The sequence below is a fragment of the Marmota monax genome, unplaced genomic scaffold (assembly GCF_021218885.2).
Source record: "Marmota monax isolate L192 unplaced genomic scaffold, Marmota_monax_Labrador192_F-V1.1 WCK01_AAM20220418_F8-fsc00036, whole genome shotgun sequence".
In the NCBI taxonomy this organism is placed as follows: Eukaryota; Metazoa; Chordata; class Mammalia; order Rodentia; family Sciuridae; genus Marmota; species Marmota monax.
Genome location: NW_026694491.1, coordinates 2,130,022 through 2,154,373, shown reverse-complemented (window position 1 = coordinate 2,154,373; position 24,352 = coordinate 2,130,022). Strand labels below are relative to the sequence as shown.

Genomic DNA, 24,352 nt, shown 5'->3' with positions numbered 1-24,352 from the left:
TTCCACAGATGACTTGTCCAAGAGCTATGAAAGATCTGGAGGCTCCAAAAAAGAGCTTGCTCTGCATCTCGCCTCCAGCTCTTTGGAGTACAGGAGGAACTGGCTCTTTCAGTCCCATACGGCCTCGCATTTTCAGATCCCCAGTCAATTTAGGCTGCAGGGCACAAACAGAAGGCAGACCTTTCCTTAGCACAGCTCAGTTACCTTTCATCTGGCCCAATTTTCTTCTCTCAGAAGTTTGCTAAAAATGTCAAGAAGCAACCAATACACATCATTATTCTGACCTTTTTCAACCGTTTCCCCCAGAGGGGCAGACCCAGGGGACATAGGGTCTCACTTCCAAGGCTGTTGCGAGCAATAGTTTACAAATGTTTCACCACATCATAAGAAGGGTCACCAACTTCCCAGCCTGCAGTCTCTTCCTACTGTTTTCCAACATATGGCTCCTGCCTGGAAAGCCGAGATCACACGTTCTGCTGGAGAGGGGCTTCACAGCACCGTTTCACTTCTAGTTCCAATTCCACATTAGAAAAAATTGGGGTTTCAGCGGCTCTCACAGAAGAGGAACTGGAATGAAACAAAGTCTCCAGAGGCAGACATTCTGGATTGCAATCCAGATCCCACTGTTTACTACTGCACCGCCGCGGACACTCTACCTAAGTGTGCTCAACCTCAGTTTCTTCATCTGTAAAATGGAGATGGTGATCACCATAGCCTGCTATTGCACAGCTGTGAATAATAAATGAGTCAATGCATGTAAAGTACTTGGTAACAGGCATGTAGCAATAAGCTCTCAATAAATGTTAGATCTGGTTACCACTAAACACCTGTTATGTGCTGGGCATTGCTTGTGGAAAGATCATGAATAACAAGCAACCCATTGTCCCCAGCCTCCTGGGGTTTACAGTTTAGAAGCACAAGTATGAAGAATATAATTGCATTTGCCATTGTTTGTACAGCAAGAATGATAAAGTCTGTGAAGGAGATGATTTCGAATTATTTGCATCCTCAGCCAATCAGAGTCCCTGAATTGAAGAGAGACACAGAATCTACATTCATCGCATTCTACGTGGAAAGTAAATCTAGAAAAAGTCAGTCATGCTCGCTCATTCCACTTCATATGATGCTTTAAAGTAACCTGCACTTTCACATCTGTACAGTGGCAAGATGACATTGTAACTCAAAACAGCCTTCCCAATCAGACTGCCTGGGTTTAAATTCAAGCTCTACCATTGACCAGCTTTGTGACCTTGGTATGTTTCTCCACCTCTCTTGGCTTCAGTTTTCTCACCTTTGAAATAGGCATAATAGCTCACCATGCTATTAAGAGGGTTCAATTAGCTGATACCCATAAATTACTCAGAACAGATCTTAACACCTAGTGAACACTCAGTAAGTTGCATTTTTATTATTTCTTTTGAACTTCTCAGCAGACTCATAGGAAAGGCAGTTATTGCCTCCATTTTACAGATGAGGAAACTGAGAGGCTCCAAGGAATAACCTAACAATCTGCAAAGCTGGAGCTCAAACCCAGGTCTCCTTGCTCCACATCCATTGTTCTTTCCCCTACTACCAATGCATTCTCAATTAGAAGAAAAAAAAAAACAGATGTTCTCCTTGAAAAGTCAACATGTAAAGGGTATAAAATGTTTCTGAAAGAGGGAGGCTATTTTGGCATATAATGGAGTAAAGTAGCAAAAGAAAGATAAAAGAAGCCAAAGGTTTTATTTTAAAAGATAAATGAATAGCAAACTAGCTGGCTTAGAATGAGAGAGGCTAAGAATATTTTCCTGCATAATTAAATCTTTAAAGATTCGGTTAGAGCACCATAGTTTACATCAGGTTAAAACAAAAGATCACATTAGCAAATTGCACAAGCTTATATGTGGTGCTTTACCCACCAAGCAATTATTAACAAGCCAATTTTAGAGACTTCGTTCAGACTATCACTGTAAGATGAAAGAGACGGGACATTTAGGGTGCTAGATATTTTTAAGGCAGGACAAACACAAAAACAAAAACCCCATTTATTCTAACACTAGTGTTTATCTAGAAATTATAAATTTTGATTATTTTTTTAAATCTTGGTGAAATATATGTAACAAAAATTCATTGTCTTACCCATTTCTAGGTGTGTGGTTTGGCAGGATTGAATCCATTCACGTTGTTATGCAACTATCACCACCATCCAGTCCCAGAATTCCTTTCACCTTGCAAAACTGAAGCTCTGAGCCCATCAGACAAAAGCTTCCCATTCCCCCTCAGAATTACGATTTTTTGAAATCAAATCAATTTTGGATCAAGATCATGTTCTTTCAACTTATCCAGTTTTTGTTTTTGAAAACAAAATTTGCTATAATTTGAAAGCTTTTTCGAATTCGGGTACGATGTGGTTCATCCCAATTAGCAAGTCACCTGTTCCCTTAGAAGTGAGAGGAGACCACTGCTGTCTAATGTCATGCCATTATTTTCTATCACAGCCCCAGCGACAATTCTGATGTTGGAAAGTTGAACAACAGGAGAGAGTTGTTTGTAAATCCAGACCAGATGAAAAGGACAGAAGTTTCCAGAATCCATCTTATCCATTCAATAAGCTTATCATCTGATGTCAGTCCCATCCATTGAAATGGGATAAAAAATGGAGAGTTTTGTGCATACACAAAACCCACTGACAGTCTGGCTGTTCTGGGAGAAGGTTCTGGTCAACCCAGCCCACACCCGATCATTATGCTTTCAACTGCATTTGCCACAAGAGGCAAAATATTCTAGCTGCTGTCAGGGCCCTCAAAGACACTTCATAACATCCAGTTCAACAGATAACAAGTCACAAAGACACTATTCTTTGCAAATGACAATGAATTTTTCATCTCGGGCTTTTGATGTGTCAGGACAGATATTTAGAAGGAAAAGCCTTTATTACTTCTAATCAAAGAAAAGAGGCTTTTTTTAAAAAAAGCAAAATTTATCAGGAGTTTCTTCAGGACAAACTGTGTGACCCCGGGCTTTGTTCCTGGAGAAGAGATGTCTTTGAGGACAATAGGAACTGCAACAGGATCGTCTGATTGTCCCCTTCCCCGTGGGCCCAAGGCAGCCCCTTATAAATGGGCTCCAACCCCGCTGCGGAGGTACTGATGAAAATAGTCAATCACCTCACATTTATTTGGCACTGTGTGGTTCCCCCGGGTATCATTTCTCTGCTCTGAGCTTTGTAGGCACTGCCGTTCTGCTTGCTAATGACATTAACAGGAGGATGGTGTCTCTGCTATGAGCAATGGCCATTTTCAGCAAAAACACTTGGTCTGCTCCAGATTCGCTAAATGATACACATTCAAAGAGTCCCTTAGAACAAACTGCGGTTCACACACCAATTTTGACTTTAAAAAGCACTCAAGTAGAAATACCTGTGTGCATGCATAAGTTTGTGTGCGTGTGTGTGTGCATGTGTGTGTGCGCTTCATTCTGTGGGTCCTGTTTATGTTTATGTTTATGATTATGCATCTAACACTTTAACTCACGTACCTTTTCTAGGGAAAGCAGGTCAGAGGTCAGGACAGCCTGTGCAGGCTGCCTCTCAGACGAAGCCTACCTCCATGAGCTCTGGCCACAGTCATTTTTTTCCATCTGCTGGCCTCAAAGATTCAGTGCAAATAAAAACCTCCGAAGCATCTCGGTTCAGCAACACTCACTTGTGACATGCTCACTTTAATGACACAGTAATGTCGTGCCCCTTGGTGTGCCGTTTTATTGTGAGGCTTAATCAAAGGCAAAAGGAAATAAAGATGTCTGGCCTGGGCGCAGGTGCTTCTTTGTCCGAGTGTGTTCCTGGGGGCGGGAGAGTAGGCACAGGCGTCGGGGGGGCTGTGCACAAAGGCTGGGCTTCCCAGGTTCTTGGCAGTTGTTTTTTTCAAGGAGTCCAGAGGTTTGCTCTGAGTCTGTGCGTGTGCTTGGTATAGTCCTATATAGACTCCAGGATTAAAGAGAAAAGGAGAGAGAATGAGAAAGAATTGGTTAGGAAGCTTTTACACGGGTTCTTTCGTAGTTTGTGTGATATGTATATGTGGGTATGCACTTGTGGTGTGTGTGTTTGAGGGGAGTGTTCACATGTTTTGTGTGCATGGGAGATTGCTGGGGTATACACGCTGCTGGGAGCCCAGCCAGACTTCGGCAACACACAATGTGTGTCTTCATGTGTGTTGCCTGTTTATGACATTTGGGTGTGTATGTTGTGCATCCATACATGTGATGTGGGTATGTGTTCACAGCTTGTGTGTGTGTGATGTGTATGTTTGCACATGATATTTGTGCTTGCATACAGTAGTATGTGTGCCTGTGGTGGCTGTGTATAATGCACTCACATGCCCATATACAACCAGTCCTGTCTATAGGTTCTGCATCCATGGATTCAACCAATCACAGATGGAAAATATTAAAAAATAATTGCATCTGTACTGAACATGTACAGACATTTTTCTTGTCATTATTCCCCTAACCAATATATTATAGCAACTATTTATGTGTTGTTTATGTTGTATTGGGAATTGTAAGTAATTTATAGAGGATTTAAAGTCTACTGGAAGATATTTGTAGGGTCTATGCAAATACTATGCCACTTTATATAAGGTACTTAAGTATCCATGGATTTTGGTATCAAAGAGGAAACCAAACTTCTGCAGATACTGAGAAATGACCATACATATATGGCAGAGTTCTTTATAGCCCCTGGGATTCAAATGTGTTCACTGTATAGAAGTATAATATATTTATAGGAACGTGCCTATCAGGGCTGATTATAGCCCTACCTGCTGAATTATGGCCACCCATAGCTATTTAAGAGAAAAGGGCAAAAACATTTAATTTTAGCCAAACACACAGAGGTCACTGGGTTTGATAAAATTTTTGAAAAAGAAAGGAGGAAGGAAGAAGATTTCAAAGAATCCCCGAATTAGGATTTTTACCTTGACATAAATGTTAGGATTTAAGGGACGCTGCTAATTAATCACATCTCTTCCCTTAAAGGTTCCAGGCCTTTTGACAAGATAGACCCAGATGTACGGAGCTGAAATGATCAACTGTATTTCCAGTCTCCCTGGAAGAGCTTGCATTGATCTGTCACAGGACTGACCTGCACTACAGGTCTGAGCAGTCCTGCCGAGTTCATGATATGGAGGGACAGGGAATGGACATGGGCTGCTGGGAGACAGAACCAGAGGGGCTGGGCTTTCACAAACCTGACTTTCCTCTCAGCGCAGTAGGGACAGAAGAAGGACAAGTTTTCCTCACGAGTCTTCCATTCCTCCAAAGGCAGAAGTTCCTACCTTATGGATCAAGACAGGAAAAGCACAGAGTGAGGGGCGAGGGGCGCAGAGGGAGAGGCAAGCCTGCGTTTCCATTGGAGTTGGTGCGACACCCATGTCGTTGCTCCCAGCGCCTCCTTGACTCACGCAGCCTCGCTGGTCCTTCCCAGCATCTCTATGCTGTGCCAACTTCTCTTCACCGCCATCATTGTTCTAGACTTCCACTGACTATCTTCTGACTCTTGTCACCACCTCCAACTGGTCTCCTACACTCCAGTCTTGAACCCTCCTTCCAGTCCAGACTATACATAATCCCTCTGTAGGCTACCTACAATTTTCTCATCATATAGAAATCCTCAGGTCTGGCATATGCAAATACATGCACCTGTCACCCTAGATGACGGAGCCCAAACTCTTTGTCCAATTCATCACAGTCTTCCTCCATCTGGGCCCTTTTCAAATATATCTCTATTTCCCTTAAAATCCTCTTTTAACAAAATACCCATGTGAACTACCATCTCTCTACTTTTACACTAATGCCACATCTTAAATAGGTTAAGCATGTGAGCGAGTGACCTTCCCACAGCCCCAAAGAGCAGATCACAAGCGTGAAGCCCACCTCAGCCCCTTGCCTTTCCACCAGGCAGTGACCCTCATGTTTCTGGTACAGACACCTGGCCTCACCAATTTGACTGTGGTTATTAAAGCAATGCAATTCTTATTCAACACCACACCATACACAAAACAATTACAGAAACGGAAGAGGCACTGTGGTCCAAAGAAGCAGCAATCTATGCCACTCCGCAGGGAAAAGTGACTACAAGCTTGAAGATAGAAGCTGCATGCACATCACAGGACAGACACAGAGCTAATACTTTATTTTAAGGGAATTTTAAGAGTAAAATCTGACTTTCCATAAGTTGATGTCTATGTGCTCCTTTCTGATGGCAGATATGACACTGCCAATGTGCTCCAAGTGTCGAACCTGTGACCATAATGAATCTTCATCACTGGATTCTTTAAAAAGATGCCAAAGCTAAGGTGCCAAGGAAAATGTCTGCATATTCAATCCATCTGCTCATCCTTGATGTTGCAGATCAAATACCCCAGCTCCTCTTCAGTGTCTTTGAAACAAACTAGGCTTTGGAGCCAGCCAGGCAGGGATTCAAATCCACAAAAACCACAACTAGCAAAGTGACTTTGAATGGCAAGTTGACATTGAGCCTTGGTTTCTAATGCCATCAAATAGAAGTAGTGAACACACCTTAGAGGACCAGAATAAAACAAAATAACCAGTAGACAGCATCTCTAACAAGGTAGGCAACTACAATCCTTCATCACTCAACAATGAGGATACGTTCTGATAAAAGCATCATTAAGCAATCGCATCCTTGACATCACAGAGTGCATTTACACAAACCCAGGTGGCATAGCCTGCTACACACCTGGCTGTGTGGTGCATAGGTGTTGGTATCGCTTATTGCTTTTAGAGCCACAATGAGCAAAACAACACAAGATTAAATCAAGCACAAGAGAAAATGATGCCATCAAGAGAAACAGTAATCACAAGATGTATGAGGCTGCTGCTGGTGTAACCCAGCACACTGTTTTACAACACATTTTATTTTAATAAGTAGAAGGAGTACACTCTAATAAGGATAACAAAGTATAGTCTAGTTGTAGCATGAACTAGTCACATAGCCATTTGTTATCATAGTCAAGTATTACGTACTGCACATAATTGTACGTGCTATGCTTTTTTATAATCAGCAGCACCCTGGGCTTGTTAGCACCAGTCCCACCACAAACACGTGAGTAGTGAGTGCTTCATACTACTGTGTCATAATGGCTACAATGTCACCAGCTCCATTATAATCTTATGGGACCATCATTGAATGCACAGTCCGTTGTTGATGGATACATTGTTATGCAACACATGACTGTATTGATTTTCATTTAATGTCATTTCCTCTGTGCACTGTGCTGCTTTGCCAATGTTGCTGTCATGGTCCTTATACACTTCCTAGTGATATCTGGATGAGCATCCCTCTCCTCCTCTGCTAGGAGTTTCTCAAGGACAGGGGTTTTCCCACCTTTGTGAGCACTTATTTTATGTCAGGATCTGGGGTAAGCTCTCTGCATATACTATCTCATTTAATTCTCACAACCACCACCAATTACCCCTATTTAAAATATGAGAAAATTGAACTTTATAGGGTTCAAGAAACTTGCCCCTGTTCGTAGAGGTGCAAGCAACACATCTGTTTTCTGCACCCATGTCCAAATCCAAGTCCAGATCTTTATCACTTTCCTATTCGAGAGCAAAGAAAACTTAGCCATCCTCCTGTCAGCCCTCCAATACACCCCAGCACATGAGTGGCTTAAATAAACATTTAAAAAGTGGATAGTACATAAAGGGATTCTGATTTCATACATACGAATACATGTTTTCCTTGAGGCACAAAACTGTGCCTGAGACATGATTGCAAGGGCATAAGTAACTTTTCCAGAAAAGGGCTCCAAATTTACTAGCTTCTGTTTCATAGAGGTGCATTCATGAAACAAAAGCATGGTTTATATCCCAAGGAGATTCTCTTGAAGGTCCGGAGGGAGGGTGTTCACTGCAGCATTATTTGTGGAGGCAGGAAATTGGAGTATCATCCCTGGGAGAGCAGACAGGCAAAATTCAATCAATGTTCACCCTGGGGTACAGCAATCAGAAGAATGGCTCCTAAGCAGACAGAGCAACATGGGAGCTTCTAAAGGCAAAGAAGCAAAATGATACCAAGTTCAGTACTATTTACACAATTCTATCTGCAGAAATTAAAAATGCATACACACAAAGCACAATACACATTTCGGTGGTATGGTCGGTGACTAAGAGTATGGATTCCAACTCCAACTTTCCGTTTCAAATCCCAACTTGGTTGCTTAATAGCTGTATGACCATAGACAAGTTACTTAATCTTTCTATGCCGCAGTTCTTTCATCCATTAAATGGGTATAATAAGGATTATTGACTCATAAGGTTGTAATGAGAATTAAATGAATAATAAACACATAAATTTACATAAAGGACTTAGAACAGAGTCTGGCACATAGTATGTTCTGTATGTTATTTTTATTATTATATATTGTAAATGCAAAGAAAAGATACACAGTAAACATTAGTATAAATGTTAAAAAGGAATGGAAGTGGATATGGGGTTTAAAAGAATAAATAATGAGGAACCTTGCAAAGCACAGTGATACTAATTTACCATAAATTCAGAAATACTGATAATTCAATCATCTTCGGTTAGTGCTTTTTAAAAATCAGTGGAATTTGGGCTGGGGATATAGCTCAGTCAGTAGAGTGCTTGTCTCACATGCACAAAGTCCTGCATTCAATCCCCAGCACAAGAAAAAAATTTAAAAAATCACTGGAATTTACTGGCCAAGCTTTTATCAACCACTTGCCTCACTGAGTTAGAGAGTTATTTGCAAGTCACATTTGTAACAAGTCAACTTTCAAAGTTTAAAAGACTTACCATAAATTTAGGATTAATTCATACGTTTGAAAGGGTACAACTAAGCCCACTCTGCCCCAATACCCAACACGTAGACACGGAGTAAAAAAATTAACAAGCACTTGTTAGATGCTTGCCGACTCTAAGCAAGACACAGAAATGGCTATGATGAAGAAAGAGGAAGTCATTAATGTACACTTTGCAAACACAAAATACAAAGTTAAAAGGCAAGTGGAGTGGTACCAACTATAGCTTTTGAGGCCATTTTTAACTACTTACAGCTGCAGCATGGGGAAAGCCTTCATAGAGGAAGTGGGAAGCAGAACTGGCCCCACCAACTGCTTGAAAAACTTCTCTTGGCTTTTCCTATTCAGAGGTGGCCAAGAGATACACCAGGAAAAAAGACCACTTAGCACAAACCCAATGACCTTACCCTCCACACAGGACATCTCATACTTTCTGGTACTGCAGTTAAAATGGGCCCATTCCCTGGAAGGTGAGGGAGCAACTGCACTGTGGACGGAAGGTAAACATGAAAGAATGGGGAGGGGCCAGTTTTTACACCAGTTGTCTTTTTTTGTGCATGATAATTATACATAATAGTGGAATTCAGTGCGACATATGCTCACATTCATGTAACACAACTGGACCAATTTCATTCCTCAGTACTTCCTCTTTTCCTCCGCTGCTCCCTCCCCTGGCCCTCTTCTTCTGTCTATCCTACTGGTCTCCCTTCTAATTTCCTGAGATCCACCCTCTTTGTTTTCCTTTTTTCTCTCTAGCCTCCACGTATGAGAGAAAACACAGAACCCTTAACTTTCTGAATCTGACTTAGTTTGCTTAATATGATGGTCTCTGGTTCCATCCATTTTCCTGCAGATGACACAATTTCATTCTTCTTTTTGAGGAGGTGAAACTCCATTGTGTATATAGACCACATTTTCTCTATCGAGTCATCTGTTGACAGACACCCAGCCTGGTGACATAACTTGGCCACTGTGAACTCTAAACATGGGTATGTGCATATCACTGTAGTATGATGACTTTAATTCCTTAGGATAAATACTGAGGTGTGGTGGAGCTGGGTCCTATGATGTCTCCACGCCTAGTCTTTTGCGGAACCTCCATACTGATTTCCATGGTGGCTATACTAATTTACATTCCAACCAACAGTGTAAAAGTGTTCTTTTTCCCACACCCTCACATTTATCATGACTTATATTCTTTCTTTCCCCTCATTTTTTTCTTGGTGCATTATAGTTGTACATACCAAATGGAGTTTACTGTTACTTATTCATAAATGCACTCAATATAACAGTATAATTTGGCAGGTGTCACTCCCCAGCACTTCTCCCCTCCATCCCCATCTTTACCCCTTGGTCTCTTTTCTCTAATGATCTCCCCTTTGGTTTTTAGGAGACCCACCCACCAACCTTTCTTTTCCTTTTTTCTTTCTATCTTCTTCATATGAGAGAAAACATATGACATTTAACTTTCTGAGTTTGACTTATTTTACTTAACATGATAATCTCTAATTCCATCCATTTTCCTGCAAATGACATAATTTAATTTTTCTTTATGAGTGAATAAAACATTTTTGGAGATATATATATATATATATATATATATATATATATCATATTTTCTTTATCCATTCATCTATTGATGGATACCCAGGCTGGTTCTATAGTTGGACTATTTTGAATTGTGTTCCTATAAATGTGGCTATGCATGTATCACTGTAGTAAGATGACTTTAATTCTTCAGAGCAAATACTGAGACATGGTTTAGCTGGGTCATATGGTGGTTTCATGTGGAGTCTTTTGAGGAGCCTCCATACTGATTTCCATAGTAGTTATACTAATTTACAGTCCTACTAACCATGTAAACATGTTCCTTTATCTTCATATCTCCTCTAGCATTTATTATTATTTGTATTCTTTTTTAATTTTTATTTATTATTTTTACATGAGTTTTATTATTATTATTATTATTATTATTTGCATTACAATTCTTTTTTAATTTATTTTTTAGTTGTAGTTGGACTCAATATTTTTATTTGTTTATTTTTACGTGGTGCTGAGGATTGAACCCAGGGCCTTGCACGTGCTAGGCAAGCACTCTATCGATGAGCCACAACCCCAGCCCAACATTAAAATTCTTAATACACATTTATACCACAATTTATCAACATATCTTGTATACAGAGATATGATAAATTGTGATAAATTATTTGTATTCTTGATGACTGCCATTTTTACTAGTGTGAGATGAAATTTCAGTGTGGTTTTGATTTGTGTCTGCCTGACTGCTAAAGATGTTGAACATCTTTTAAACATTCATTGGCCATTTGTACTTCTGCTTTTGAAAAAAAAAATGTCTGTAATGTTTTTTTATCCATGTATTAATTGGGTTATTAATTTTGAGGGTTTTTTGTTTGTTTGTTTTTGATGTTAAGTTCTTAAAGTTCTTTATACATTCTGAATATTAATCCTCTGCCAGTAGAGGAGCTGGCAAAGATTTTCTCCCATTCTGTAGACTCTCTTCTTGCTCTTGTTTCCTTTGCTATGCAGGAGCTTTTTAATTTGATGTCATCCCATTTATTAATTATTGGTATTATTTCCTGAGCTTTAGGGGTCCTACTGAGGAAGTTGTTGTCTGTGCCTATAGGTGGGAGTGTTGACCCCTATGTTTTCTTCTAACAGTTTTGAAGTTTCTGAACTTTGAAACAATGTTTGTGCAGGAGAGAGAGAGGAAACTGGTTTCATTCTTCTACATATAGCTCTCCAATTTTCCCAGCACCAGTTGTTAAAAAGTCTTTCTTTTCTCTGGTGTATGTTTTTGGCATCTTTGTCAAGGATCAGATGACTGCATCTGAATAGGTTTGTCTCTGGGACTTCTATTCTTTTCCACTAGTCCACGTGTCTGTTTTAATGCCAGTACCAGTACAGTTACTATAGCTGTGTAGCATAATTTGACATTGGGTATTGTGATGCATCGCTCCTTTTGCTCAGAATGGCTTTGGCTATTCTGGATCTTTTGTTCTTCCATATGAATTTTAGAAATTTTTTTTCTCTTTCTGCAAGGAATGTCATTGGTATTTTTTTGGAAGCTGAACTGGATCTGTAGAGCATTTTTGGCAAGATGGGCCCTTGAACAATATTGATTCTGCCTGTTCATGCACATGGGAGGTCTTTCATCTTCTAGTGTCTCCTTTTATTTATTTATTCTAAGTTCTGTAATTTTTGTTGTAGGTATTTTTCACCTCTTTGGTTAAATTTACTCCTGGGGGGCACGGGAGTGAGGGTTGGTATGTTTTCTGGTTTGTTGTTTTTTTCAATCTACTGTCAATGGAATTATTTTTCTGATTCCTTTTTCAGCAGATTCATTATTGGCAATTGTCGTTGAATCATCAAATCATTAAAAATGACTGAACTATCAGCAAGAAGATATGATTATATGGTGGGCATAGTCCTGATTTGTTAGTACAAAAATCAAATACACAGATATGATTTTTTTTTTACTTGTCCACAAGTTATCCAAAAACCCAGCGTAAAGAGAAGCACCATTGTTCTATCACCACTATTATCAGGATTCTTAGCAATTCCAGACTGCCATGGCCGAATCAATATAAAAGGCTGAAATACAATTTACACATACCAACACTATCTATGTTTTTTTTTTCATTAATGAATAACATGAAATCAAAACTTTGACTTGGCCAGCCTTCTTACTGGGACCTAGTGGGCTGGTTTTCCTTCCTTAACTTGATGGACTGGCATTCTTTAAAATGAATTCTTGTGAGGAACTCACATTCTTTTTGGGCCTTGAGTTTGTCTTTTAAAATGTTCCCTTTAGGGCTGGGGTTGTGGCTCAGTGGTAGAGCTATCGCCTTCCACATGTGAGACCCTGGGTTCGATCCTCAGCACCACATAAAAATAAATAAGTGAAATAAAGGTATTGTGTCCAACAACAACTAAAAAATAAATATTAAAAAAATGTTCCCTTTAAAGTCATGTCTTTCAATGCCTGTATCAATAGTTAAATTGTAGTGGCACCCCCCTCCTCCACCAATGCATCTTAAGCTTCTCTAGAGACCCTCACCATAATTGTTCTTGTTAAGAGAATATCAGCAAAGATTTCTGCAAAAGAGCTCAGTGTGGTTAGAACTTTCTATTTCCTGTTGTTCTCTCTTGCAAAAACCAAGTTTAACCACGGACTTGATGATGTTACTCCTGCTTTTGTGGTAAATCCTCTGACTATTCTAAAAAATGAGACAAAAAGCACTTTCTGAGAACTCAAAGAAAAAATTACTTTTATGTAGACTCCTGCAAAAATGTAAATCTCAAGCTCCCCCCCTCCCCCACCTAACTGGGTATAAAGTTCAAGGACTTTCTAGACTCATGGTCCAGAGAATTTATAGGTGATAGCCCCTCTGGATCCTGTAGCCAGTAAACCTGCTTCCTGCTAATTCTTCGGGTGTCCAGCCTCATCTGTCCTAAATTTAAAAAAAAAATAGTATTCAGTGTTTCCTGTAAGGAAACTGTTTCCTGAGGACCAAACAACAGTGGATTTGGAAAGATAGAAATTATTCTGCCTCCATAGCTAGCACAGTCCAGTGCTGACATGGTAGCTCCAGAGCCATCAGGACCCAAGCTTCTCCATCCTCAAATGAGACCTGTGTCTTGGGGTCCCAATGACTGCTCTGTGCAGTTCCAGCCATGAAATCAACATTCCAGACATCCGAAGAGGAAAAGGAAAAGAGCTCATCATCTCTCCTCAAGGAAATATCTGGTGGTTTACACATTTCACTTCCTCTACGGCCAGTTATCCACACGGCCTCGCCTCCCTCAAAGGAGGCTGGAAAATGTCATTGTCATTCCAAGCAGCCATGGCTCATATAAAATGAGGGATTCTGTTACAATTGAAGAAAAGGAGAATGGATTTGGAGGATAATCAGCAGTCTCCACCACACTATTTCTGCATGAATTTTTTATGCACACTCATTCCCCATCTTGGGATAACTATTCCAGTCTCCTGTACAATTCCCAAATGTTACTATCACTAGGAGAATGAAAATGGAAATTCATTTCAGAATATTTCCAGTTTTCAAAAAATATGTGGTTTCGTGCTGGTAATTTCACGTTTGCTATCTCATTCAATTCTCTCAACAGACTTTAGCCTCACTAGGGGAAATTGGGATTCACAGCATCGATATGTGAAATGGGAGCATTTAAACTTAGAGCCCCCTCCCCGTTTTCTCCACTATGAAGTATACTCGATGAAATTCTTCTCCTCCTTAGAAATTATTGACTTCCCTTATTCAACTCTCTCATGACCAAGATCATTTTTCTGAAGCAATTGTAAAAAAAAAAAATCAGATTTCTACCACATGTCTATGGAAAGGTGATTGCCAACATTCTCTGTGCAAACCAGGAGTTCCCAAATGTTTCCATTCTTACTTTAAGACATGAATTCATGTTCTTCCTGCCCCTATCATTAGCGAGATGTTTTATTTTAGCATGTGCTGTTCAGAAGTACAGCATAACATTATCACTTGCTCTTGTGCCACATAACATTGGAACGGATTCACTTGGCTTCCACCCCAGAATAACACCCAACTTTCAGGATATGCTCCAGCAATCCTTCCTTCCTCTCAACTGTGAAGTATGTATCATCTGTGCCACTGGAATTTCAAGGCAATTGAATTTATAGTTAGAGCAGAAGATATTTATTGAGTATTTAATATGTGCCCATGGTGTGGAAATGATCTGAGGTGGAGTGGATTACCAAAATTATTATTCTCCCAATTTTACAGAAGAAAACACAGAACCTTAGAAAGATCAACTTGCTCTAGTTCTCATAATTAAAATGTAGAAGAGCCAGGACTTGACCTTGCTTTTCTTGGAGCAGAGAGCTATACTGTCAACCTGTCCACTATGAACCAGGAACCTGCTGAGGTGTTGGCAACCTATCAGGTAGATGAGGGTCACCTGAGGGATTGCAGTTCAGTGGGGTGAACAAAAACGTTCTTTCATTTGTACTGCACTGTGACAAGTGCGAGGACTAGATGAGACCCAACCGTTACTGGTGCCAGCAAGAGGGATTCCACACTCAGAATGTGAGATCTTGTGTTGTCTGCTGTATTTTATGTATATGGTCTATGACTCGACATAGGGACCAAGGCTCTTATGTCTGTTTCCTTAGTCCCTAACACAATTCCTGACACACAATAAGTGTCCATGAAGTGGTACACACTGTGGAAACAGCTCTGCACTGTCAGAGTGAAGAGTGGATATCTTGACATATGAAGCCATTTAGGACCAAATCCACAATTTTGAGCTGAGGTGTTACCTGCCCGGATTTGCACTAGTTCATTTTTCACTTCATAGTATTTGAAGATATTTGAATTAGTGGGACCTGAAAATCCAAGAGTGAGCAACAGCTCAGCTGGACTGTTTTTAACCCATGGCAATTTCTAAAAAGACCAAAGGAACAGACTTTGGTCATGTGACACAAGAAGCAGCCATGAGACAGAAGAATTCTGAGCTGTTGGGGAGCTCTGTAGTGCTCAGGACTGACGTTGTTTTCTTTCCTAAAAATGCTTGTCAAATGTCTCAAAATCCTCTCTCCAGCTGCAGAAGTGAAGGCATTACCCAATGACCAAAGTGGACATTTGAGAAAACCAGTGGACAGGTCATGACAATAGCAAATTGGAACAGAAATAGCTGAAGCTATAGAAATACGATTGATCAATTGATGAAGTCACAGCACTATGAATCTCCAGTGTGTGCAATTTCAGACAGAGAGACAGAATTCTCTGTAGTTGGGATGTCAACCTGAATAATAAGGAGGAAAAAAAAAGAAAATACTTGTCAAACACGAGTGCATGGAAAGCAGCTGGTGTGGGACAAGAAAGAGAATCGACATAGTCCAGAGAAAATGCATGGTGACCAGTGTGGAAATAAATGAAGACCAATTAAATGAGAACACACAAAGGCTCTTTCTTCAGTGCTTGTTATATAGCAAGAGAGTCAGCCACTGTCACTTGTATTTGGCAGAGACTCAAAGGCAGGCAGAGGAATGGGAATGCATTATAGTGGAGAAAAAGAAAGCCTTCAGGTATGTCAATTGGAGGTTTGTTGGCCTGGGGAAGTTGGCGGCAGGATATCCTACATGACTGGTTAGGAGTGTGTGTTAGTCAGCTGTCCTTCACTGTGACAAAATACCTGAGGAAAACAACTTACAGAAGGAAAGATTTACTTTGGATCATGATTTCAGGGATTTCAGTTCATAGTCACTTGGTCCCATTGCTGTGGGCTTGTGGTGAGGCAGAACATCATGGCAAAGAGTATCTGATGGAACAAAACTTCTCACCTCATGGTGGCAAGCAAGCAAGGGGTGCGGGAGGGAAAGGGGCCATGGACTAGATACACCCTTCAAGGACACACCTCCCCCATGACCTACTTCCTCCAGTGGTACCACCATCTCCCAAAGAGCCACCAGCCATGAACCAAGGTCTTTGGGAGACATTCCAGATCAGAACTAGAACAGGATGTACACTTGGCTTTCCCTGATTGGTCTTAAATTGGAAATAGGAACAAAAATGAGTGAAGCTGTCAGTGATTAATCAATCCTTGGCCTTTTGGGGCCAATTGCTACAGTGTTTGTCTTCCTGGATTGGTTGCTAGAGATAGCGATCTGACTTCCTGCACAGTCTGACTCAGAGATAGCAGGCTAGCTTCCTGGGCTGCTTCCTGTAAATACCAAATCTGTTTCCTGGGCTGGTTTGTATAGATTGTGAATCAGAGTTCTATTTTTATATATGGTCCAGCCTTTGTCCTTTTGTATATTCAGAATCTCACCAGAGCAACACCTTTTAGGAAAATCTAATGTAGTACTGAAGTCAACATACCAGGGGCAGTATGACTTGTACCAAATTTCTTAACTTCTCTAACGCTCAGTTTCCTCATCTGTAAAATGGAGATGCAGCCTAAATGTCTGATGAGAATCATATAGCAAAATGTCAGTCCTGGAACATGGGGAGTAGTCAATTATTATTAGTGTGATCATTAGTAGTATCTTTTTGACATGACATGACTTAATCCAGAAATGTACTTGTACAAAGGGAATAAAACTCCAAAGGACATCATTCCATGAAAAAAAATCATATGGAGGGCTGGGAGGCCTAGCATGCGTGAAGCCCAGAGTTCGATTCTCAGCACCACATATAAATAAATAAATAAAGATCCATTGACAACTAAATCAATCAATAAATAAATCGTATGGAGGGTTTACTAAACAGGAAGAATATATTGGGGGGGAGGGGCTGGGGATATAGCTCAGTTGGTAGTGTGCTTGCTTCGCATGCACAAGGCCCTGGGTTCAATCCCCAGTACCACACACACAGAAAAAGAATATATTGGGTACTTTGTATGATAATGAAAAGATTAATTGGGAAAAGAAAGTGAATTCCCCAACCCAAGAGAAGAATACCACCATAAAATTGCCATTAATATCCTTAATATCTTATGTTTGATTGATAACTAATCTTCTTGAGAGTAAATTTATTCCAGAGAGAGTTATCTAGCAGCAATGTGGGGAAAAAGTACAAGGGAGGTTAAAACAGTTTGCAAACTTGTGAGATACAGAGGGGAAAAAAGAAAAAGAAATCATGACATCCTCAGAGACAGGCACTATAATTATGCCTATTTTATAGGCAATAAAATTGAGGCAGAACAAGTACAGAAACCTAATAGTCACAGTCAGGATTCAAGGAGAAAGTTTTGCAGCAAATTTCTATTTGCTGCAAAAAATAAAAAGGGTGAGGGTGGATTGTTCTCTTAAGAGCACACCACAGAGCAAGAGATACTTTGGTACAAATGAACTGAGAAGGTGGGTGTGACCAAATCATTTATAACCTCCAAGTTACATGCTCAAAAATTCCCGATATTATGAACATCTGGCATCTTCCATTTTAGCACTTAAGGAACCATTGCAGTTCATTATATTGTCTTCCTGTATTTTGTATTCTGTATTCTGAAGTGTTACTCACTTTCCTATCAGAGAAGATGCCTTAAAGAGGCAAATCATTCTGTTTTCAACAGCACCAAACTTGTGGCCCTGGCCCCCAAGATCCCAAGAACCTCGCCAAAGCAGCCCAGACTGAGCTCAGGCTTTGGTTCAGAAAGCCTGAGTTTGTAAGAAAAGAAGCAAAACATCCACTAAAAATGTTTGCTTGATTTAACAAAGCACTTTGTACCTTCTGGAATGTACAAGTTGTTAATAAATTGCATTTCTTTTTTTATAGAGTACATTCCTAGTGTGGTGTTTTGGTTTGTGTTTTATGACAGGTGCTATAGTTTCAGGGTTTGAATATGGGTTTCATTAATCCTTAATTTGTGCCTCTAGTTGAACATTCAAGACTTGGTTCATAGTGCCCTCTCCTGGAAGAAATGATGTCTCCTCATTTGTAAAGCTTAGAGATAATGCTGGGGATGCTAGAAGACAAGGGAAGCTCTACAGACCCTGCGGGGTGGAGACTCTGGCTCTGCACCTTGCCTGGGGACACAGAAAGGGGTCACACAGGCCGAGGTGGTCTACAAAACCTAGGCCCAGTCCTACCCCAGCAAATGGTGAGAGAGCTCAGGACTTCCATAGCTATATGTACATGCTTTTTTTTAATAGCTGAAGGAATAAAGGATATTGTCAACTGTCTGGTTTCAGAAGTCTAACCAGAAATCTAAACACCTGGGAATGAGTTAGATGGATTAATTTAGCCACAACAGATTGGTGCAAGAAGTCAAACAGAACCTTGGCAGCTTAAAGAAAAAAAAAAGTCATATAACTTAATACTTAGAATGACAACAGGAAATTAGATGCTCTACATCTCTTAAAGTTGGCTTCCATCAAAGCAATTGAGTTGTAAAACATTCTTTAGATTGCAGTTGCTAGATGTTTTTGGAAGATGTGCTAGTCTAGAAATGCTGAACTTCTCTAAAAGAAGGAAAAGGATATGTCATCGTTGGTGCCTGTTCACCCATTTTTCCAGTTCTCCTACAAATGAGGGCCTTCTGAACCTCCATGAAGTCAGGCATGGCCACATGGCTCACTGTGGCTAATGGAATATAAGAGGAAGTTGAACCTTAAAGAATCTATGCAATACTCACCACATTCCTCCTCCCCACCACAGGGTGAGCAAACCACAGCAGACAAATCCAACCCACTGCCAGGTTTGTAAATAAAGTTTTATTGGAACACAATCATGATCATTCCTTCACACTATGTGGTAGTTTTCAAACTATATCAGCACAGTTGAGTAGCTGTAACCTATGGTCAATAGAGCCAAGAATATTTACTATCTGACTCTTTACAGAAAAAAAAAATTACCTTCCCTTGTTCTAGATGGGGCGGGGGGGTCTCGGAGAGAAAATGCCATCAAGCACAGCCATGTGGAACATGATGGGCATGTAGCATAAGACTTAAATAAGCCTTCATTGTATTATGCTACTGAGATTTCCCCCACCCCTGGTACTGGGAATTGTACCCAGTGAGGCTTTACCACTGAGCTACATCCCAGCTCCTTTTGTATTTTATTTTGAAACAGGGTCTTTCTAAGTTGCCAAGGTTGATCTTGAACTTAAATCTTCCTGCCTTAAACACCTGAGTCGCTGGATTATAAATGCATGCCACCATGCCCAGCATCAAAGGTTTTGAAGTGGTTTTGTTGCCTCGACATGCCTGAACCCATCCTGACTAGACACAAAGAAGGATCTCTGAGAAAAATACAAGAGGAGAGAGTATATACAGAATCTAAAAATACTTTCAAAGAGGCTCTCCAAACATTAGTGATGGAAAATATGCAAATTCAATGTCAAAGTCATTGTTCTTTTACCAGGTACGGAATAAACACGATCCCCACATGCAAATGAAGCTATTTATCAGTTAAGCCAGACAAAGATGTGATATCCCCTTTCCAAACTCAAAATGAATTAATTTCCGTATCTAAGGAAGGAAGGCCAGCCAGCTTTAATCAGACACAGGTTTGTTTTTATGAGAAGGGTGAAGAAGCTCATTCCACCAAATCCCAGGCACACATTGATAAATTCCCAAACTCGGACTCTCATAAAACTCAGGAGGAGCACACTTCCCGTTGCCTACACGACTCTGAATCCTTGAGCCAAAGGCAGCACCTGATTTGTGACCTTCAGCTGTCCACCAGCCCTGTGGATCATTTCCTCCTAATAAAGCCTTAAAATTGTCATCATTTTCCTTACTTTAACATTAAAAAAAAAAAAACGTTAAAGATTGATCCACCACTGGTTTGACTATTTTACAACTTCCCCCAGCTGGTTAAGATGAAAGTCATTATAAATAAAGTAAATAAGTGCAGCTTTCCAGGACATTTTAAATGGTAGCATTCAAAGCAGTCTCTGCAAAAGGAAGGAGAGGGGCAGGGAGGGAAAGAGAAGACCAGACATACCAGGCTATGAGCAACATATGTCACCCCTAAGGGACCAGGGTAAAGCTTTTCCCAGTGCCCTTGGATTGAATGTGGTAACTACATAACAGCTAGTTGGGGGCTCACGGGAAAAGGAGTGTTCCCTCCCATGTTCCCATCAGCCTTGACAACACATCTGGCTAAACCAAATAGCCCTTCCATGGACCAAGGCGGGATGCTGAGGACCGAGGAGTCATGGCTCCTCGTGAACTACTCAGAATTAGAGGGGGTTCCACTGGACCCTGGTACCTACACAAGGTCACTGCAGATAGAGGACTTTCTGCAGAAAGGCAATTGCTGATCTAGGAATCAATTCAACTGCAACTGGGAGTGGCACGAGCAATGTGCTCAGTCCCAGCGATTGGTCCCCAGGCATTCTGTAAAGCAGCTAGATCCCCCTCATGCTATGGATTTGTGCTCCTCAAGATTGCTTCATTTCAGCTCAGAATGGAAGCTCTTCTGACTCATACAGAACTCCACACTGCCCTGGGCTGGAACAAGTATTCTCTACAGGCCCAGAGATTTAAAGGGGAAGAAAGAAAGGGGTTTGGGGGTGGTATTGTTTTTTATCTTTTGTTATTAGTTCCAGCCTTTTCTGTGAGACCCTCTGGTGATCTATTCCTTAGCAATAAGTAGAAATGCAACCCTTACAAGGGAAACAAGAGACATAAGAATGGAAATAGCCCCCAAGGTGGTGGCACATATTTGCAGTCACAGCTACTCCAGAGGCTGAGGAGAAAGATCGAAAGTTCAAGGCCAGCCTCAGCAACTTAGTGAGATCCTGTCTCAAAATAAAAAACAAAAAGGGCTGCAGATGTAGTTCATGGGTAAAGCAATTGCCTAGCATGCAGGAAGCTCTGGGGTTGGATTGATCCCCAGAACCAGGGTCAGGGGGGAATAAAAGAATGGAAATAAAGCTCAGTGAATGTGGTTGAATGGGGTCCAGCATTTCAGTTCTACCAATTCCGTGGGCTTGCTTGTTGCCCTCACAGATGACTTCAAACTAGTGCAGCTGCTAAAGCTTTGGAAAAAAACAAATGTTCAAAACAGCTTCAGTAAATTAAAGGTGAGATTCAAAGTCACTGGCAACTGAAGGCTAATAGAGAGATCTCAGAGCAACTTTAATTTAGAGAGTAACTACTCAAATACAAACCCCATGCAAAGTGATGGTCATGAGGCTAGATGGCAGATGAAGATCTGGAGATCTCAGAGGACAAGCACATGAAGTCAACAACAAAATAGAAATGTTAGAAAGGAACATAAAATAAAGTATGAAATAACTGTCATGGATGTGGGCATTCTTTTATTTAACAATAAATGTCTGCAATGTGTTGCTCGTTGTTCTAGGATCTAAAGCAGTTCTCCCCAAAGCAGAGCCCAAAGGCCATCCTGCCTGTCTTGGCAAGGTCCTTGAGCTAAGAATTTTTTAGACCTTTTTTTAGTGGAAAATGTAAAAAAAAAAAAAAAGGGCATTAAGACAGTTGCTCAAAGAACAAGGGACATTGTCTCTTGGACTGCAAAATCTAAAATATTTACTTCCCCGCTCTTTTCAGGAAAAGCATGTGCTAGATACTGATCTAAGAGTCAAGGACGAATTAAAAATGGCCTCTGCCCTCAAAGAACTCAGTTTGCTGTGAGCCATGTAATCAGCATCAGCACTTCGTTCTCTTCTGGTTTTACATTTTAGAAGTAAGATTAAAAAAAAAATTAGAAGAAAGCTTTGTGGAAAGCTATAAAGATTAATCAAAGAACAAGAAGAAGAATTTATAAGAAAAGTTTAAAGGAATTTAGATTATTTATTCTCAAAGCAAAGAGTCCATGAGGAGACTTAAGAATAGTCTTCAAATATTTGAAGGGATATTATTAAGCAAAAGGCTTTCCATTGTGGACATAAAGATTAACAGAACATAGGCTAAAAAAAAAATTTATTATAGAGATGGAAGAATTCTCCTGGAAAGCTTTTCAACTTCTGCGATGAATTGGGAAATCCATTTCCTTTGAGCCTCTCAATCTAGCATGTTTTCTCATCTGTCTGGAACATCTTTCAGTGCTGTTGAGTGTCGTCCAAGCTCAGGATGAAAGGTAAACTACAAGCCTTGTGCCCGGGCCAGCTCTCCAATTCCTCCCTTCAGACATGAGGGCTTTGCACAAGAAGAAAATTTTCTCTTCTCACTGTGAACCTCAGTTTGTTCCCTTGTACAAGATGAGAGCATGACATGCTCTGAGACTGTGACTTCTTGGGACACAACCTTGAAATGGATCAGCCTCCAAAGAAAAGTGAAGGAGTGTGAATTATCTCATCACAGGCAAGAGGTCATAGAGACAAGGCTGCTTTATTTTATTTTATTTTATTTTGTGTGTGTGTGTGTGGTACTGGGGATTGAGCCCAGTGCCACTCATCCACTAAGCCATATCCCCAGCCCTTTTTATATTTTTATTTAGAGACAGGGTTTCATTAAGGTGCTTAGGGCCTTGCTAAGTTTCTGAGGCTGGCTTTGAACTCACAATCCTGCTGCCTCAGCCTCCCCAGCCGTTGGGATTACAGGTGTGCACCACTGCACCCGGCAAGGCTGCTTTATTCTTAATGTGAAGAGAGAAATCTAGGCTGAATATTTGTTATAAATTAAAGGCAACTACAAGGTGGAAAAAAAATAGAATATGTTCCCTGGAGGAAGAAAATCATGCAAAACCTGAATGAGTGACTAAAGATTGTCAAGAGAAAGGAGACTGTCACTGAGGCACATGCAAAGAAACACATGAAATAAGAAGAAGAAAGAATTGACATTTTATAATCATAGTCAATGTGATCGGGTGGGGTGGCCTTTGCCTCTTCAAAAATGTACATGCTTAGATAAGATCCAGATTCAAAATTCAACTACATGCTGTTTACGAGAAGCTACTAAAAACCGAAGGACCCACATGTGGAACATAAAAGGTTTAATATGGAAATTCTGCTGAAGTTTTTTAAGAACAAAGTCTACTGATAGCTGCAATTAACCCTGGAAGGTGTCAAAAAAACAAAATGAACTGATAGAAAGAAGATGAGATAAATGCATAAATCTGTGAAAAATGAAAATATAGAAAAATATGCATTGTAAAAGCTCAGAGATGAAGGTATGGATGTTCACTGAACAATTCTGTACGTTTGGAATTTTTTATAATAAAATGTTGGGGGTGGGGATAAAGGATTGGCTAAAAATAAACCAAGCCAGTTGTTCAAGACATCATATGATGATAACAGGAGCATATGACAGAGCAGCTCTGTCTCATGATGGTCAGAAAACAAAGAGAGCAAAGAAGAGGCCAGGGTCCCCATATCTCCTTCAAGGAACACCTGCAGTGACTTGTCTTTCTCTCACTAGACCCCACCTCCTGAAGATTCCACTTCACAATACCACAGACGGGCAGCCAAGACTTTACATGGTCTTCAAGGGGCATTGAAGATCCAAACCACAACACAAATATACCCAGTAAGTTTTCAATTTTTGTTGATTCTATGGATACATAAAGAAGAAGAGTTTTTTTTAATAAGTGATATTTGAAGTGTTCTCAATACTGAGTTGTTTGGGTCTCTATGCTCTGCTCAGATCATGACTTTGATCATGATTCCCTGCTTCAGGAAGTCATTCTATTTGGATGTGCCCTCTGTCCTGGTGTGCCCATCCCTTGCTTTTTAGGAAAGGTCATAAAGAAACATGGTTTAAAGATAATTTTTAAGAACTGACACTGTTAGAGATTTCTCTCTCTATGCTGATTTATATCCAAAACTCTCCATCTAGAAGGATTTGTGTCTTAGAAGCAGGCAAAGGACTATTCCATATTGGAATGATCTCGTCAATTAAACGCACAGCAGTAGTCATGTCAATTAAACAGGCCTATGCTCAAAGAGAAATATGATACAACATTGAATATATTTGTTTAGCTTGGGTATTTTGTCTTTTTTTTTTTTTTTTTTTTTTTTTTTGACAGTCTCACTAAGTTTCCCAGGCTGGCCTTGAACTCATAATCCTCCTGCCTTGGCCTGCTGAGTAGCTGGGATTACAGGCTGT

The 24,352-nt window shown here is 40.3% G+C and overlaps 1 long non-coding RNA gene across 1 annotated transcript in view; it reads right to left on the bottom strand.

Annotated features, from left to right (window-relative positions):
• Positions 1–2,894: 2,894 nt before the first annotated feature.
• The window catches only part of LOC124075754 (uncharacterized), an 87,886-nt gene continuing 66,428 nt past the window's right edge, over positions 2,895–24,352 (bottom strand). Inside the window, exons 4-5 of the long non-coding RNA XR_006846147.2 lie at positions 5,229–5,315; positions 2,895–3,955 (exon numbers count right to left, since the gene is read on the bottom strand). This is a non-coding gene — a long non-coding RNA (uncharacterized LOC124075754). The remainder of the gene's footprint in view (positions 3,956–5,228; positions 5,316–24,352) is intronic.